The 18617-nt window shown below is 39.8% G+C and overlaps 1 long non-coding RNA gene across 1 annotated transcript; it reads left to right on the top strand.

Annotated features, from left to right (window-relative positions):
- Nucleotides 1-1924: 1924 nt before the first annotated feature.
- LOC102398074 lies at nt 1925-8881 on the top strand. The gene is made up of 5 exons (XR_003109484.3): nt 1925-1984; nt 5755-5886; nt 7260-7303; nt 8160-8338; nt 8424-8881. It is a non-coding gene; the product is annotated as an uncharacterized LOC102398074 (long non-coding RNA).
- Nucleotides 8882-18617: the final 9736 nt, after the last annotated feature.

Raw genomic sequence — 18617 nt, 5'->3', positions numbered from 1 at the left:
TTAATATTTTTCATAGCACTTACCCCTCCTAGTCTGTGATATAATTTATTTATTTATTTTGTTCATTGTCTGTCCTCTCCCACTACCACCATCACCACCACTATAACGTAAATTCTGTAAGTCAGGAAGTTTTGTCTGTATTAGTCATTGATGCTCAGCACCTAAAAGAGTATCAGGCACAGTCAGCCTCAGTAAGCATTTCGTGAATAGATGAATGCCAAGGCAATGGTAGGGGAGATAATCAGTGAAGGATCATTTCAGGGTGCGGGGATGGCACAAAACAGCAATGAGTTAAAGAGTGAGATGATCAGGAAACTGAAATGAGATGTATATAGCTGGAATGAAGGGCCTGTGGAAATATAGCTAAGAGGCAGAGGATGGTTTGCCATGCTAAGATCTTTGAACTGCAGCCTAAAGCAACAAGGTGTCTAGTTGAAAGATTTTTAAGCTCAGTGGAGAGAGCTATGAAACCTGATCATGTCAGTAGTTTAGAAAGATCGCTCTGCCAGAGATATCAGTTTAGAAGTGGTGAGGCCAGACTCAAGGAGACCAGTTGTTTCTAATTGCAGCAGATCTGATGACAAATGATGAGGACTCTAAATCAATAGCCAGAGGTATTAACACAGAAAGGGAGTGAATTCGAAGGATAGTTAGGAAGTTGAATCTTCAGGACTCTGTAAACAAATCGTGAGTTGTGAGACAGAGCAAGAATTCAGGATGACAACCAGATTTCTAGCTTGGGTAATTTGAGAGGTGATGGTGCCATTCACTGAACACAGATGAAAAGCAATTATACAGCCTCACCAGTCATCTTCCTGTTATTGGGTCACCAGGGCCCAGTGATGATGGGCGCAAAGCCCAAGCCATTCATCTGTATTCACCATATGTGAACACCCTGCTGGTGGCAGGAAGTCTGATCTGAGCACCATGAGTCGCAGCCTCCCTTCTATTATGAAAGACCAAGCCTATAATATAAACACTGCTTTAATTTGTTAAACAGGGCTTTGTGGCTTCTTGCCCCACCTTAACTGCCCTATGAAGTAACTGGAAAAGGAAATTATGCGTGTTTCCCTAAAGAGAAGTTTAGATTTGCCTAAGATTAGAAAGGTACAGGCGACAAGGATTGTCACTATCAGAACCTGCCGTGACAATGAATGTTTATGCAAAGTACAGTGTTAGACTAAACTAAGCTTATGTGCTCTTGAGGTGTTACTTTATACCTCTGCCTTTGTGAGAAGATCTTTTCCTTTAATTGGGTAGTGAGGGGAGTGGTGAAGAAGACACTTGACTGACCAGACTGGTCAACCTTGGAGCCAATGGTCAAGTAGTCAGATCACTCCTACCGTGAAGTTCAAGCAGCCTGAATTTCCCTCCCAGGCTGGGACTGGCTGGAGTAGTGAAATGGGCTGTGGGATGAGGACTCCAGAAAGAGCACCCAGGAAGAGAGCCTGAAGTTATCATTCACCCATCAGAGGGATCAGGCTGATTGTGAAGCAAAGAGACTATGAGCAGAGTTAACAAGAGGGAGTAAGTCAGTTTAGTAGAGAGAGAGGGACACATCCTGAAAAGATTCCTTGAGGGTCTGGAAAAGAGAAGCAGAACCTGCCTGTAAGTATACAGAAAGCTGCTGAAGAAACTCACTTAAACATGAACAATTTACATAGCAGCTGTGCCACATTTTATGGAATGGAAGTGGTAGAGGATGGAATAGCACAAAAGAGATTAAGATTTAATGTCACACTGTAGGAAGGTAGAACATTTGCCTTTATTCATTTAGAAAGCTTTTACTAAGTACCTGTGCTGTGCTGTGCTAAGTTGCTTTAGTCATGTCTGATTCTTTGTGACCCTATAGGACTGCAGCCTGCAAGGTCTTCTGTCCATGGGATTCTCCAAGCAAGAATATTGGAGTAGGTTACCATGCCCTCCTCCAGGGGATCTTCCTGACCCAGGGGTCGAACCTGCATCTCTAAAGTCTCCTGCATTGGTAGGCAAGCTCTTTACCACTACTGCCACCTGGGAAGTCCTATTAAGTACCTGTGCTGTGCCATGCTAAGTCACTTCAGTTGTCCAATTCTGTGTGACCCTATGAACTGTAGCCCTCCAGGCTCCTCTGTCCGTGGGATTCTCCAGGCAAGAATACTGGAGTGGGTAGCCATTCTCTTCTCCAGGGGATCTTCCCCACCCAGGGATTGAACTGGCATGTCATATGTCTAACCTGCATTGGCAGGCGGGTTCTTTACCACTAGTGCCCCTGGGAAGCCCTATTAAGTACCTACAAATAAATAAAACAATACTGCCACCTGAATGGAAGAAACAGATTATAGGTTAGTGCAGTTGGAGGAGGCTTTTAACACATATATAACTTCTAATGAAGTGTTACACCTAATTAGAAAAATGACATGTATACAATTTCTTTTTTGATGATACAGCTAAAGATGGCAATTCTGAGTTAAGTATATATTGTATAAGAGTCTTACCCCATGGTTTTGATGTAGATAACTTTTCTTGGTTACTAATTTAACCCTCCTATAAGTTTTAATCCATGACTCAAGTCAGGAGGCTCACCATCATGATGAATATTTTAAAAATGATAAATGAAATAAAAGCATTTGAGTTTAAAAGATTGCCATAGATCCTTTATTTTTTTACAGCTCCTTGTGCTGTTCTTCAGAGGCTGCTGCTGCTGCTGCTAAGTCGCTTCAGTCGTGTCCGACTCTGTGCGACCCCATAGCGGGCAGCCCACCAGGCTCCCCCATCCCTGGGATTCTCCAGGCAAGAACACTGGAGTGGGTTGCCATTTCCTTCTCCAATGCATGAAAGTGAAAAGTGAAAGTGAAGTAGCTCAGTTGTGCCCGGCTCTTAGCGACCCCATGGACTGCAGCCTACCAGGCTCCTCCATCCATGGGGTTTTCCAGGCAAGAGTACTGGAGTGGGGTGCCATTGCCTTCTCCCTTCGGAGGCTAGATAGCTTTATTGAACTATTGAGAATTAATGGACAGAAAAGAAAAAAAATTTTTCCTGCACAGCCAAGCAGCTCACTCTGGATAGAGATTGTTCCCTGGGTCTTTTACATATTTGTGAAATATGGGTAATGTTCTATGTTGTTGCACTAACTTGTTTTTACCTCTCCATGTATGACAAATAGCATTGGAGAGAGCAGCAGGTCACCATTAAAAATTTACCTCAGTAGATAGATAGATATGAATATAGAGAGATATATATTTTTTACTGCAATCCTAACACCTTGCTTGAGTACAGTAAAATACATCTGGGTCACTGAGAAAGTGGATGGCCATGGTATTGACTCTCTAAATATATTAGTGTTCAGATAAAGCTATGGTTCCCTTTTTCTGATATGTTTACAATTTCTTTGTCTGAAAAGAGGAAGTATTACAATATGATCATTTCCTTAAATAATGACATGGCAAAATGTGTGAAATGTGATAGGAAAAACAAACAATTATGAATTCTTCATGAAACTAAAACCTGTGTTTTGACGGAAGAAAGACTAAGACGATCAAAAAGTGGATTTTATTTTTTATTTTATTTTTTTGAAAAAGTGGATTTTAAATGCAGTTGTTTTTTTTTTTTTTTCCAAAGAGCACATTTGTGTAGCATGTAGTCTGATATGTGGTACGTTATAGCCAAAAGGGACAACCTCAGTCATCCACGTTCTAAAGATGTTTTTTTTTGGTGTTCTCTGCAGTAACCAGACATTCATTTTCAACATTTAAATGCTTCTTTCTGAAGAGAGGATACATCTGGTTAACTGACGGCCAGGAAGATTAATTATAACTTACACTGCATTTCAGGATTCCCTGATACCTCAGCTGGTAAAGAGTCTGCCCGCCATGCGGGAGACCCTGGTTCGATCTCTGGGTTGGGAAGATCCCCCAGAGAAGGGAATGGCTACCCACTGCAGGATTCTGGCCTGGAGAATCCCATGGACTCTAAAAGTCCACGGGGTCACAGAAAGTCGGACACAAGTGAGTGACTTTCACTTTCACACTGCGTTTCAGTTCTTCTCTCCCAGTGGCACTCAGTTTTCTAATCAATAACAAACACATTTTCCACATCAGAGGATTTTACTGTCCCTCTGTGTTATGATGACTGCATGTTACCCCAAAACATAGTGCCTTGAGGCACTATAATCATGCATTATATAATGTATTTATTACCTCTTACTGTTTCTTTGGTCAAAAATTCAGACCAGGAACAGAATGGATGGCTGGTTTCTGATCTACAGTATCTGGAGCATCAGCTGGAAAATTCAAAGACTGGAACCATCTGAGAGATCATCCACTCTCACCGTATGACAGTGGCTGATGCTGGCTCATGGCTGGGGGCTGGCTGGGGCTGTCAGCCAGGATATCTGCACTGGACCTCTCTATGTGGGCTGGGTTTCCTTACAATGTGGTGACTGAGTTCTAAGGGCAAGTATCTAAAGAGAGAGGAGAAAGAGATGGAGGTTGTATCTTCTGTGTGGGCTGGACTTCAAAGTCACATGTTTAGTGATGGTCTGCCAGACTCCAATGCTTTGGGCAGCCACAAGTCCCTGTTCAGGTTCAGGTTCATAAGCTTGAGACAGAGATCTTATCTCATATAGGAGGTTGTAAGACATGCATGTAAGAGGGGAAAAATGTATAAATAGAGCCATCTTTGGAAGATACAATCTGCTACACTGTGATTCTAGAAAGGTCTCCCATCCAAGTACTAACCAGGCCGAACCCTGCTTAGCTTCTGAGATCAGACGAGATCTGACGCGTTCAGGGTGGTATGGCCATAGATTAGAAAGGTATTGGAGATTCATCTTGTAGTTGCTACATAATTTAAATTTTAATATTTTATTACAAATAAAATTCCTACTCATATGAAAAATTTAGGAAAATATAAAGGGCAAGAGTCCAATAAAGTCCTACCACCCAAATAAACCACAGCTAGAAAGGATGAAAGTTTTCATATAGTCACATCTACAATTTCCCCCTGTGGCCTCTTTCATTGCCTTCCCCTCCCAACTTTAAATGAAAATTTTGAAAGAGCATTTCTAAGAACATCCATTTGCTTTCCACATAGATTCACCAAATATTCACATTTTGCAATATTTGTTGTATCTTTTTTTCTTGCTGAACCGGTAAAAATGTTAGTTAGAAAGCTAGTTTTAGATATCATGATACTGCCTCAACATATTGTTATCGTTGTTCAGTTCTAAGTGGTGTCCCACTGTGCGACCCCATGGACTGCAAGCATGCCAGGCTTCCCTGTCCTTCGCTCTCTCCCAGAGCTTGCTCAAACTCATGTCCATCGAGTCAGTGATGCCATCCAAGCATCTCATCCTCTGTCATCCCCTTCTCCTCCTGCCCTCAATCTTTCCCAGCATCAGGGTCTTTTTCAATGTGGTGACTCTTCGCAACAGGTGGCCAAAATATTGGAGCTTCAGCTTCAGCATCAGCCCCTCCAATGAACATTCAAAGTTGATTTCCTTTAGGATTGACTGATTTGATCTCCTTGCTGTCTAAGGAGCTCTCAAGAGTCTCCTCCAGCACCATAGTTTGAAAGCACCGATTCTTTGGCACTCAGCTATTGCAGTACGTATCTCCTAAGAATGAGGGCATTATCTTAAATAATCACAACCCCATTATCATCTAAGAAAAGTAATAGTCTCATAATGCTATCTAATACCCATTCTATATTCAATATTCTCCATTTGTTTCATGACCATCTTTCACAGTTTTTTTTTTTTTTTTTTTAAATTAGGATCCACTCAAGGTTGCCTTTTGGCCCCTGTGTGACTTTGGCTGGTTTCCTGACCTGGATCCTGTGCCTCAGTTCCCACCTCTGGCAGATACACCCTTAGCCAGGAGATCCCTGTCCACCCATGGAGTTGTTGTGAGTATCATATTCATTCATTTCAGCTAATACTTATTTGACACCTACTATGTGCTGGACCATCATGCTGTCATGGAGCTTACACTCTAGACAGATATTAGAAAAGAATAGTCTTTGAGAGTTAACAGTGCTATATAAATATGGGGGATTATCCTTCCAGATTAAAGGCCCGGGGCGAATCTTGGAAAAAAATCTCCTTTATGCAAAATAAAATCGATTTGGATTAAAATTAAATCATTCCTGTTCTGTAGAGGTGATTGGCAAGCTCAGTGAACAGATTAGTAGTACTGAGCAGAATGACAATTTTGGAAGTTGTTGTTGTCTTATCCACTTTAAATTCCAAAGTGCTTGTGTGCTCAGTCGTGTCCAACTCTGTGATCCCATGGACTGCAGCTGGCCAGGCTCCTCTGTCCTTCACTATCTCCCAGAGTTTGCTCAGATTCATGTCTGTTGAGTTGATGATGCCATCTAATCATCTCATCCTCTGCCACCCAGTTCTGTTGCCTTCAAATTTTCCCAACACCAGGGCTTCCCAGGTGGTCCAGTGGTAAAGAAAAGCTGCCTGCCAATGCAGGAGCCACAGGGGACATTGGTTCGATCCCTGGTTGGGGAAGATCCCCTGGAAGAGGGCATGGCAATCCACTTCAGTGTTCTTGCATAGGAAATCCCACGGACAGAGGAGCCTGGTGGGCTACAGTCCATGAGGTTGCAGAGTTGGACTCAACTGAGCACCCATGTACTTTGGAGCTTGAGTGTATAAAAGCACTGTGTACAGAGGTTCTTCTGCTTCTAAATAAAATTATGTATGCTGCTGCTAAGTCACTTCAGTCGTGTCCGACTCTGTGTGACCCCATAGATGGCAGCCCACCAGGCGTTCATATATATAATCCATGTTATACATATATAACATGGATGTTATATATGTATAACATTTATATATAAATGCATATATAATGTCTGTTGAGTTGATGATGCCATCTAATCATCTCATCGTCTGCTGCCAAGTTCCACCAGTCACATAATATTTGTTAATTTTTGACTCTGTTAGTTTTTATTTTTCTAAATACTTAATAAGCAAAAAAGCAGACCCATATTATTAGAACATAGAGATGGTGAGACTCCCAGGGGTTAGAGCTGAAAGGGGCTATAGAGGTCATCTAACCCAGATTCCACATTTTTACAGATGATCTCATCAGTGGTTATTTTAGAGGAAGTTGTATGAATTTTGAGGCTCTAGACGCACATAGTTTCTATATGTAGAAGCCCAATTTTGAAATCCTGTTTATTGGATAAAACAACCAGGATCTTATATTACCTTAATCTTTGTTCCTCATCTTCCAGTTACATAGGTTTTCTTTTCTGCCCTGTGACAGCTGAAGTGGTCGTGGAGTGACAGTGTAACAAGCATCGTGTAACGGTACTCACCTGTTTGGAGGTCTATCTCGTGCCACTAGAAGGGTCATGGATCTTCTCCAGCAATATGAAAGAGATCACTTTGGAGCCTTTCTCTGAGACAGCTGACAGGCATTGCTTCTTCCTGTCTTTGGCTCTAAGCCGCTCAGCAATGTGGTTGGAGAGTGGATGCTAATACTTGGGGATTTTGTTCTCCTGGTTTAACAGTTCTGGATGCTGTTGGTTCTCAGGGAAATTCAGGACAGTGCCTTCTGTTACTTTTGGGTTGGCTTGATGAGCGAGGGGGGTCTGGTCAGATGAGGACAAATTAAAGTCGTTTGTTCATTCATGTGCTGGTGCCCCTGTATGTAGGAACAGATGTTCTACAGATGGCAAAATGGAGGACTTCAGGATTTTTTATAAAACTGAATGACCATCCTCTTGGGACTACATAGGGACTTAGCAGAGCCTCATGTGTTACACTTATCCTGACTTTTAGGTTTCTTCGTTTTTATCATTGAGGATATTATATAGGTTTTCTTAAAATAAACGACCAGTCTCTTGATCCAGAGAGACTGATTTACAATTTACAATTTTTGATGATCTTTCAGAACTTACCAATGAATTAAACAATAATTAGCAATGCCATGTTAACTCATTTCAATGTATTGGAGACTGCCTATGTTCTCTTATGCCTCTTTCCAAAGAAGACCTGAGGTTTGAGCATGTGATAAACACTTACCAAAGTACAGTAAACCCAGTATTTAACCAGGATTCCAGGAATGTGATAAAAGCTGGCCGTGGGGAAACCCCTAGAGAATGGTGGTAGGTATATTCTGCTTCAAAAGTATGACCCAGGTATGGTCAAATTCTTTTTCCAGATCTTCTTCAGCTTAGTTGAGAAAGGCAATAATTTCCAGAAAGAAGTTACTGGATACTGTGGGGAAGCTGAATTAAACATACAGGCTAAAAGAAATATCACTTAATCATGCATTTAACAAACAGTCATCAAGTATCTAGGATACGCTGGAGACAAGCAGTGAATAAAACTTTAGAGAAGGTATGTAGTTTTTAATACTCTTAAAATCATTTAATTTTCACAATAACCCTAGAAGTTAAAACTCTTGTCTTTTTGCATTTTGCAGATGAGGAACCTGAGGCATGGCATGATTAAGTAGCCCACAGGTACTCAACTGGGAAGGGACAGAGCCATAGGAGCAATAAAGTATTGATAACCTTTGCAAAACCCTGTAGCTTGGATGTTTCTGGCTTGGGAGCATTATTTTAAAAGGATTATGTGTAATCACAAAGCGTAGCAAATCTGAATCTCATTCATGAATCCATCCTAGTTATATATTCAAACATCAATTTTGTCTTTCTCCTAAAAGATCACAAATAATAAAATTAAGCAAAAGCAGGAGGTTACTGGATAAAAGTGCAGTTCTTAATGCAAAGAGCTTTTCATGTTGTATTATGTCAACAGCTTATTCATTCATTTGGCTTCCAATAACTGAAACCTAGCCACATAAAAAAATAAAACACAAATACCACTTCTCTTTATGGCATGAAACACTACTGAAGCAATAAATTCTGAAGCTGAACTGCTTAGATTCCCTATACATTTAACTGTTATAAAATGTACCTTCTGTGCATTTATATTAACAGAACCACAATTGTTAGTATGTAATTGATAGTAATATTATATAATAGAGTAGTAATTTGACTTTTCAATGACCCCATACTCAATAGCAAGAAGGCATAGGGGAGGTGAGAGAAGTTGGGAACAATCTGTCCCCTTAGGGATCATGCAGAGAAAAGAGCAGCTCTGTCAGGAAGGAAAGCCTGTGGTTCAAAAATATAATTCAAAAATTGGATTTTATTTTTCAGCTGCACCTGACGGCATGTGGATCTTAGTTCCCAGACCAGGGATTGAACCTGTGTCCTCTGCATTGTCCAGTGGAGTCTTAACCACTGGACTGCCAGGAAGTCCAAGCCCATGATTCAGAAGAGGGTTCTTTAGGAGACATTGGGCTTCCCTGGTGGCTCAGATGGTAAATAATCTGCCTGCAATGTGGGAGACCTGGGTTCGATCCCTGGGTTGGGAAGATCCCCTGGAGGAGGGCATGGCGACCCACTCCAGTATTCTTGCCCAGAGAATCCCCATGGATAGAGGAGCCTGGTGGGCTACAGTCCATGGGGTGACAAAGAGTCGGACATGACTGAGCAACTAAGCACAAGTCTCACTGCTTCCAATATGACTGGTGACTGGATTGAGCCAGAGTTCAAATTTTTATGCTTTTCACAGAATTAATTTAAAGAAAATACTGTAATATAGTATTCTTATTTCTACCAGTGGGGTCCTTCTATGTCATTACTCCTATCTTTAATTATTTTCTAGAGTTCTGGAGTTATTGTTACCTTAGGAAATGTTTGTATATGGTTACAGTGTCCCCTAAATATTATGCCAGTATTCTTAAAAGTATCCTCAAAGCTGGCGGAAATGAAGGAAGGAAAGGACACTAATGTTTATTGAATACCCACTATGTGTTTGGCATAGTTCTCAGTGTTTTACATAGCACATGTAATTTAGTTCTTATAACAACTCTAAGATGTAGGCACTACTGTTACTCCACAGATGAGATGCCTAGAGAGGTAAGGCTTGCAATAATGAAGCTAATGGCAGGATATAAAATCCTTAGCTCTTGCTTCTCTTTTGTTTGTGAGGCTGTTGCTGGGTTATACTTGCTGCAAAAGTTTGTTGCTAGTGCTAAATTATGCAATAATAATAACAAAATAACAAACCATTATTTACTGTACACCTAGCATTCCAGGCATGTATATTGTATCATCATTAATTTTATTCCCATAAAGTTGGTGCTGTTTTCCATTTTTATTGATAAGGAGCCTGGACCAGAATGTAAATTAATGCACAGCTTCCTCCACTGAGAAAGTTTCCCTTTGAAAGAAAAAGTCAGTGTGCTTCGTGACAGAGATGATTCTATCTTCTGGCACTAGCTCCATATTTCCTTGAAATCACACTTATAATAGCACAGGTTTAGAAAGATCAAGTAACGCTCACAGTCTCATAGGTCATGAGTGTTAGAGACAGGATTCCAACGCAGGTCACCCTGCTCTTCCCCAATACCACACCATCTTCCCAGTGTTCAAGGAATGAGCTGCTGGCCTCAGCAAACAGCTCTTCAGAATGTTCTTCTTCATTGTGCTTTCCCTCTCCCATTCCTTGCCATCATTTCACAGTGCATATGTTATATGAGGAAAACAATGGCTATTATGAATGTTCTGTTAGAATTACAGAAGAGTGAAATTGGTACATAGTAATTCATGGAGGTGAGAACAAGATATTGTCCAAGAAATTAAAATAAGGGAAATAATAAACAAGCAATCCCATTAAAAAATGAGCAGAAGACCTGAGTAAACATTTTTCCAAAGAAGACATACAGATGGCTAATAGGCACTTGGAAAGATGCTCAGCATCACTAATTATTAGAGAAAAGGAAATCAAAATCACAATGATATATTACCTCACATCTGTCAGAATGGCTAACATCAAAAAGTCTGTGAATAGCAAATGTTGGGGAGGATGTGGAGAAATGGGAACCCTTGTACACTGTTGGTGGGAATGTAAATTGGCACAGTCACTGTGGAAAGTGGGGCTTCCCTGGTAGCTCAGATGGTAAAGAATTTGCCTGTAATGCAGGAGACCTGGGTTTGAAATTCCCACTGGGAAAAACAGCATGGGATTTCCTCAAAAAAACTAAAAATAGAACTACTAGATGATCCAGCAATTCCACTGCTGGATATATATCTGAAGAAGACACACAAAAAAAAATCAACTTGAAAATATGCATGCACCCTAGTAGCAGTATTATTTACAACAGTCAATATATAGAAGTTTATACCAGTATTATTTATAATATCCAGTATATGGCAGCAACCAGGTGTCCATCGACAGAACAGATGAATGGATAAAGGAGATGTGATATATACACATACACATGCACAGTGGAATACTACTCAATCCTAAAAAGGAATGAAGTTCTGCCATTTGCAGCAACATGGATGGACCTAGAGAGTATTATCCTTATGAAATAAGTTAGAGAGAGATAAATATCATGTTATTTTATACATACCACTTATACATGGAATATAAAAATTTAAAACAAGTAAATATATACAACAAAACAAAAACAGACTCACAAATATAGAAAACAAACTAATGGATACCAGCGGGACGAGAGAAGTGGGGAGGGGCAAGATAGGGGTGTGGGATTAAGAGGTACAAGCTACTATATATAAAAGAGATAAGAAACAAGGATATATTATGTAGCACAGGGAAATATAGTCATTCTTTTATATCTTTAAAGGGAGTATAACCTATAAAGATATTGAATCATTATGCCAAATACCTGAAACTAATATAATATTGTAAATCAACTATGTTTCAATTAAAAAATATAAATAAGGGAAACAAGATTGCTCTCCAAAAAATTAAACAAATGAGATTCATACACATCCTGAATAGACATGACCACCATTGGAAATTAATTAAGAGGCTGTAAGAATAAACGTTTGGTTGAGAGGTGCAGAAACACCTAATATACTACTCACAGTGACCTGGAAACAATCTCAAGGAGACCAGACTGATGGTTTCATCAGCAAAATCCTGATCTGTTCTACTGGGCTTTGTCTGGACTGACCTTGTACTCAGACTGGTGATGGTGAACCCAGGGTGGGAAAGGAAGTCAAGGACTTGAGTTGGGCATGTTTATCCAACACGACTCTTCTGTTGTGATGCAATTATGAGTCGTCATGCTTCCCAGGCCTGGATGAGATCTCTCCCAAAACAACACCCCTTTCTAAACTTTTATTTCATGTTCACCAAGTAATCTTTTGATTATTCTATTTCCCAGGTACCTCACTATCAGAAAAGACAATGCTCTGGATACGAGTTATAGGGATCCAAGAACGTATCCACCAGCGCAATGTATTGTAAATGAAGACATAAGAATTTGGGTTTATAAATGTCTGCTGTCACCCTGTTTGTTTAACCTATACATTGAGCACATCATGAGATGCAGGGCTGGATGAGTTACAAGCTGGAATCAAGATAGGTGGGAGAAACATCAACAACCCTGAGGTTGTTGCGGATGATACTACTCTAATGGCAGAAGTGAATAGGAACTAATGAGCCTCTTGATGAGGATGAAGGGGGAGAGTGAAAGAGCCAGCTTAAAACTAAATATTAAAAAAACTAAGATCAACTAAATATTAAAAAAAACTAAGATCAAGGCATCCAGCCCCATTACTCCATGGCAAATGGAAGGGGAAAATGTGGAAGTGGGGACAGATTTCCTCTTCTTGGCTCTAAAATCACTGTGGATGGTGACTGTAGCCACGAAATCCGAAGATAATCGCTTCTTGGTAGGAAAGCTATGACAAACCTAGGCAGTGTGTTGAAAAGCAGAGGTATCACTCTGCTTACAAAGGTTTGTAGAGTCAAAGCTATGGTTTTTCCAGTAGTCATGCATGAATTTGAGAGTTGGATCACAAAGAAGGCTGAGTGCCGAAGAATTGATGCTTTCGAACACTCTTGAGGGTCCCTTGGACAGCCAGGAGATCAAACTAGTCAATCTTAATGGAAATCAACCCTGAATACTTCTTAGAAGGACTGATGCTGAAGCTAAAGCTCCAGTATTTTGGTTATCTGATGCGAACAGCCAACTCTTGGAAATGTCCCTGATGGTGGGAAATATTGAGGGCAGAAGGAGAAAAGGGTGTCGGAGGATGAGATAGACAGAAGGCATCACCAATGCAGTGGACATGAACTTGAGCAAACTTCAGGAGATGGTGAGGGACAGGGAGGCCTGGCGTGCTTCAGTCCGTAGGATCACAAAGAGTTTGACATGACTAGGTGACTGAACGACAACAACATTAATTTCGTACGAGTGTGGTTTCTACAAGTCAGTTTCCTTGAGAAACTGAAGAAGAATTGACATGGCCATGTTTCTGAACTTCCAAGGGCAAGAATAGAGCCAGGCTCATACTGCTGTTACCCTGGGAGGGTATGCAGCGGTTGTCAGCCAGGTGCCATCTCTCTCATCACCCTTCTTTTCAACTTCAAAAACAAGCTCAATAGTTGGCTGTGTAAATGCCAGCAAATATGTCAATGTCCAAGAGAGTAAGCAAACTTCTCAGAAGACTAAAAGTCAGTAATGAATCAGGTGGGATGAAAATGATAGGAACCATGTTAAGAAAAAAAAAAAAGAATTGCGTAATTTAAAAAAGTGACAACAGGCAAGAACAAGCTTTGGAAGGGAATGAAAGTGAAACCATGTTGTAGGGAGACCAGAGGAAAATTTTGCAGCTTGGATGGAGGACTCTATCATGTTAAGACAAGGTGGGTTCAGAAAAACTCAGAAAGTGATCAGACTGGTCCATGTGAAAAAAAACCCCTAGGTTAGGGAGTAGGGGATCAGGAGAGTCAAAAGTCGGTTACATGAGGATGATAACCTGTCAATAGGTGGGAAGGGTTTAGCATTTTCATTGCTCACTCTCAGGAAAGACAATCAGCTGCCTCCATCCCCCACGCCCCACAAAAAAAGCTAAAATACCCATGTTTATGGAATCATTGCAAGCTTTAGATTTCTGCCATCTTTTTGTTGTCTAAAACTTCGCAGGGCACTGCAGATTTAAAATGGCAATAGATAGGAGGACTTCTCTAATTGAACCAAGTCTTTGGTTAGAAATCATCAAGTTCCTCAGCACAGACCACACCCAAGGAGTTCCTCGGGGAGAACTGTGAGTCACTTTGAAGAGGGTTCTGCAGAGGGCCTGCCACTGCTCTGATAGCGTCTGCACTGTCCGTTAGGAGGTAGGTCTCCTCCAGGTCTGATCCAGCTGCATCAATATGAGTTGTAAATTATTAATAAAACCCATCTCTCACAGAATCTAACTGTTATTAATGGAAGAGTCCCATGTTTGTTTTTATTAATAGATATCTCTTTACCCTTTTTTGTCTTGTTATCCTAACTCCATGGGCAAAAGAAAAAGTATATTCACTCATTAATTCATCCATTCAAAAAAAGTAAATATCTACTGGATGCTAGGTACCTTGCCAAGTTTTGTGGGGAAAAAAAAAATGACAAAGACATTTTCCCTGCCTTAATAAAGCTCACAGTGTAGTCAGGAAGATAACTTATAAAGAGTAATCAGAATACAGGGTAATAGATGCTGTAATGGATCCTTGAACCCTTTCCTATTTCAAGGCCGCAGGCTTCTCAACTCTGTGCAAATAGTAACATCATTCATTAACCTCCTTTGTCTGGAGTGCCCTTTCTATTAACTTGCTGCCAACATTTCAGATAATAGCCGCAATTATGGTGTAAAAAAATTTTTTTTCTTCTGGTTCATTAAGCTGGAAATGTTTTGTTTCTCTTTCAGATCTCAATTATGTTTTATTTGCCATCTAATTATCCATGTTAACATTTTAAAGTGGGCTGGAGAATAGATTTTATTTACATGGCTTGCAGTTGTGTCATAAAGGATAATTTCTTTTCTTCAGTTGAAAAAAATGAGAAACAGTTGAAAAAAATGAGAAAAATAGATGGTTATCTATTGGGCTTCATCTGTGGCTCAGCAATAAAGCATCTGCCTGCAATGCAGGAGCTGCTGGAGGTGAGAGTTCAGTCATTGGGTTGGGAAAATTCCCTGGAGGAGAAAATCGCAACCCAATTCAGTATTCTTGCCTAGAGAATCCCTATGGGTTCTCCAGAGTTGGGACGACTGAAGCAATGGAGCACGCACACATGCATATGAAATTATATATTAGGCAGACTAACATTAAAAAAAAATCAAGGACCGGCAACTTAAAAAAAAATCTTAATACAATGATGGAATGTAGCTGATATTTGTGAACAGCTCATCCAAAACGATGAAGAAATCTGTTCTATACTGTCACATAGTCTTCTTATTTACACAGCTTCAACCAATCATCTGATGGCCAGCAAAGTGTTAGCAATAGCAAATATTTAGTAGAAGTTAAAGGTTTACTACATATTTTTACACATAATCTTCACAACAGGTGAGGAAATACACGCTTGGATAGTTTAAGGTCTTTGTCATGGATGCACAGACAGCAAAGCGTCACTTTAGAAATCAGGATTCATTTACATCTTCTCCCTCTGAATTCAGTACTTTTTAACATACTGCTTCACATATTCAAAGAAATTCTCAGGAGAATGCTGCCTTAAACCACATGTCGGTGGGACTGACCCCACTGCATTTGTGTTGAGGCTGGTCTAGAATGGGATGTGTCTCATTCAGGGTGTTAATGGCCTGTGAGCCCCTGATGGTCTGCAGGGAGTTGAGGGCTGACATGAAGCTTGGAGCTACTGTCTCAGATCTCCTCTTCTCTAGGAGGTTGATATCATGCCGGTTTGGAATGTGCTAGCAAAAGTAGCAAAGGAAGGAAATGATTTTGAACAAAGGCACTGGGTTTTTAAGGAACTCCAACTGTCAAACGACTTACTGAAATTTCGTCTACATAACAAATGGTTTCCAAATCAGCTGGAATTATACCCAAGTCGGCCAAAGTTGTTTTTCACACATCATTTTGTGCTTTAATGTTCCTGCAACATGACTCCATCTAAGTCTTACAGTATTAGTAGGACTGTGTTTTGCTGTTTGAAATCTTCATGACCTTCAAACTGAAAGACACTTGGTCTTCTTTTCTAATCTCTGAACACAGTAATTCAATAAGACAAGAATTCTTACACAGTAGTTCTGGTGTGTCCATCCCTACCTGATTTCCACAGTCTACCCTGCTGAAGGGACAGCTCCTCAGACTTATTTATTAAAGATTTACCAAGTGTCTATTTTTCCAAAAGCTGCTCCATTGATGAGGTGATGTATGTGTGTCTGAGATAGAATTAAAAGATTACATAATTGATTGCTGCACTAATCACGGAAAAGACTCTAAGAACCTCCTTACAATACAGAAGCATAAGTGCTGGGGGAACATAGGTAATGAGGTTGTGCCTAGTCATTCACTCTTAAGCAAAGCACTCACTGTATTATAATTAATATCTGAAATTTACCGACCGTACTAAACTTTCATGTCCATAATCTGTGACAAAGGTAATGAAGAGTAGTTACCTAACTTTACATTTAGACTCTTTAAAATAAGAGAATGCAGAATCAGAAGAACAAAAGAAATCTGAGAGATTACAGAGGGGTCATTCAAAAACACTCCAAATGTAACCCATGTCATGCAGGCTGCTTAGTCATGTCCAAATCTTTGAGACCCTATGGACTATAGCCTTCCGGGCTCCTCTGTCCATGGAATTTTCCAGGGAAGAATACTGGAGTGGGTTGCCATTTCCTCCTCCAGGGGATCTTCTGGACCCAGAAGAAATGCGGGTTGAACCTACATTTCCTGCATTGACAGGAGGATTTTTTTTTTTTTAACCAGGCCTTCTTTCAAAGTGTCTTTCATCCAACTCCAGGAAATAAGTCTGTGACCCAACCAATTCTAGTGAATATCTGCTTGACCAAAACCAGAATATGAAACTAGAATATTCCTATGACAGACTAGTATGCTGAACTGAGCGTTCATCATAATTATCAATAAGATGCATCAAAAAGAGTTAGGGACTTCCTTGGGGATCCAGTGTTAAGAATCTCTGCTTCCATTGTAGGGGGTGAGGGTTAGATCCCTGGTTGGTGAACTAAGATCCTGTATGCTGCACTGCATGGTCGGCCAAAAAAAAAGAAAGGATTGTAGTTCTCTTTGATTTTAAAGGATTTTTAATAAAAAATACTTCAAACAAAGAGTAATTTGCCATTTAAATATGTTGTCCTAATTTCATTGCTGAGACACAGATAATGGTCTTACCAAGATCTCTATTCCCAGTGCCTTAAGTAAAGACTAGCCCATCAAAAGCATTCGATAAGTGTTTGATGGATGAACAAATACATGAAGAAATGATGGGGAACTGAAATAAAATAAAACTATTCTGAAAAATACCACTTGAGAAATACAATTTGGATTCTTAAAGATGCAATTTTGGTTTCATTAAAGTTCTATATTGTTTTCTTCGCTAAATAAGAATTATGCGGTCTGCTAATAAATAATTCACTCCTAAATCCTAAAGATCTTTGACAGTCAAACTTAGTCGCTAAACTTATTTGCAAACTTATTTGGAGAAGAATGCTCTTGGGCATGCTGAACTTTATTCCGGGCATTCCACTGCTGATTTTCCACTTAGGGCACCCCAGTTGACATCTTGTTTTAGTTTTCAGGCATTTCACGGTGAAAAATGAATACCATGCCACCTATGCTTTTCTTTAATCAAATCCAACAAGTCTACTAAAATTTATTAAAATGCCATACAGAGGACCCAAGAAGGAGTAAAGATAGAAAAGGAAAAAGGGGAAAAAAAATCCCCATAGTTTATCATTTAAACCATGTAGAGATATTGTTTCAACTAAAAATTTAAAATGCCTTGAAAACTTACCCAGCACCATGTAAACATCACAGTTAACATAGCACATGCAAATTCAATGGGATTAAAATAAACTTACAAGAAAAAATATGGCTGAGAATCCACCTAAAAAAGAGGCACAAAGCATTTATTAAAATGGGTGACCTATTCCCTCAGTAGGGTATCAGACTTGACTGTTCGCATTTCCATCACTTTTCCAACACCGCAGAGTCAACTTTTAACACGGCTTCCTTAGAGGCAGGAAGCTTCAGGCAAGTGGAAGATTTGTGACTCATGAGCAATACTTACAACACCGTTGACTAAAAGAAGCATAAAAATTACTATGTGCCCCCTATAATTTGGTATAACAATGCTCTAAGGCAAGCATGAGTCTTGAGGAATCAAAGATTGAAAATGAAAAATGCAGTGATTTGTAAGCACATAACCTGTAGCTCATCCAGCAGAATTTCAGGATCCATCACTAATAGTGGTCTTTGGGGTTAAGGAACAGAGAAACCATAACCATGATAGCTTTAATTAAAACATACAGAATTTAAAATAGCTTTAAAAGAGGAAGATGTGAAAGAAAGGGAGAGGTAGAAAGGGAAACAATTTTTAAGAAGAAATTAAATTTCAGTACCATGTTTATGCAAATATTACTAGTGTTCATTGGAAGAAAATCTATGACTTTTGGGGGGTACCATTCATGAAAAACAATTTTTTTCAAGTGCACAAAGACTATATTTTAAAGAAAGAAAATATTTACATTGCTTTTCTTTACAACTATAGATTTGATTTGATGTCTACTTTTTTAAACAAAAGAAAATCCATCCCAAA

This window comes from Bubalus bubalis, chromosome 5 (assembly GCF_019923935.1).
Source record: "Bubalus bubalis isolate 160015118507 breed Murrah chromosome 5, NDDB_SH_1, whole genome shotgun sequence".
NCBI lineage: Eukaryota > Metazoa > Chordata > Mammalia > Artiodactyla > Bovidae > Bubalus > Bubalus bubalis.
Note: the sequence above shows the minus strand (reverse complement) of the source record. Positions and strands in the feature narration are given on the sequence as shown.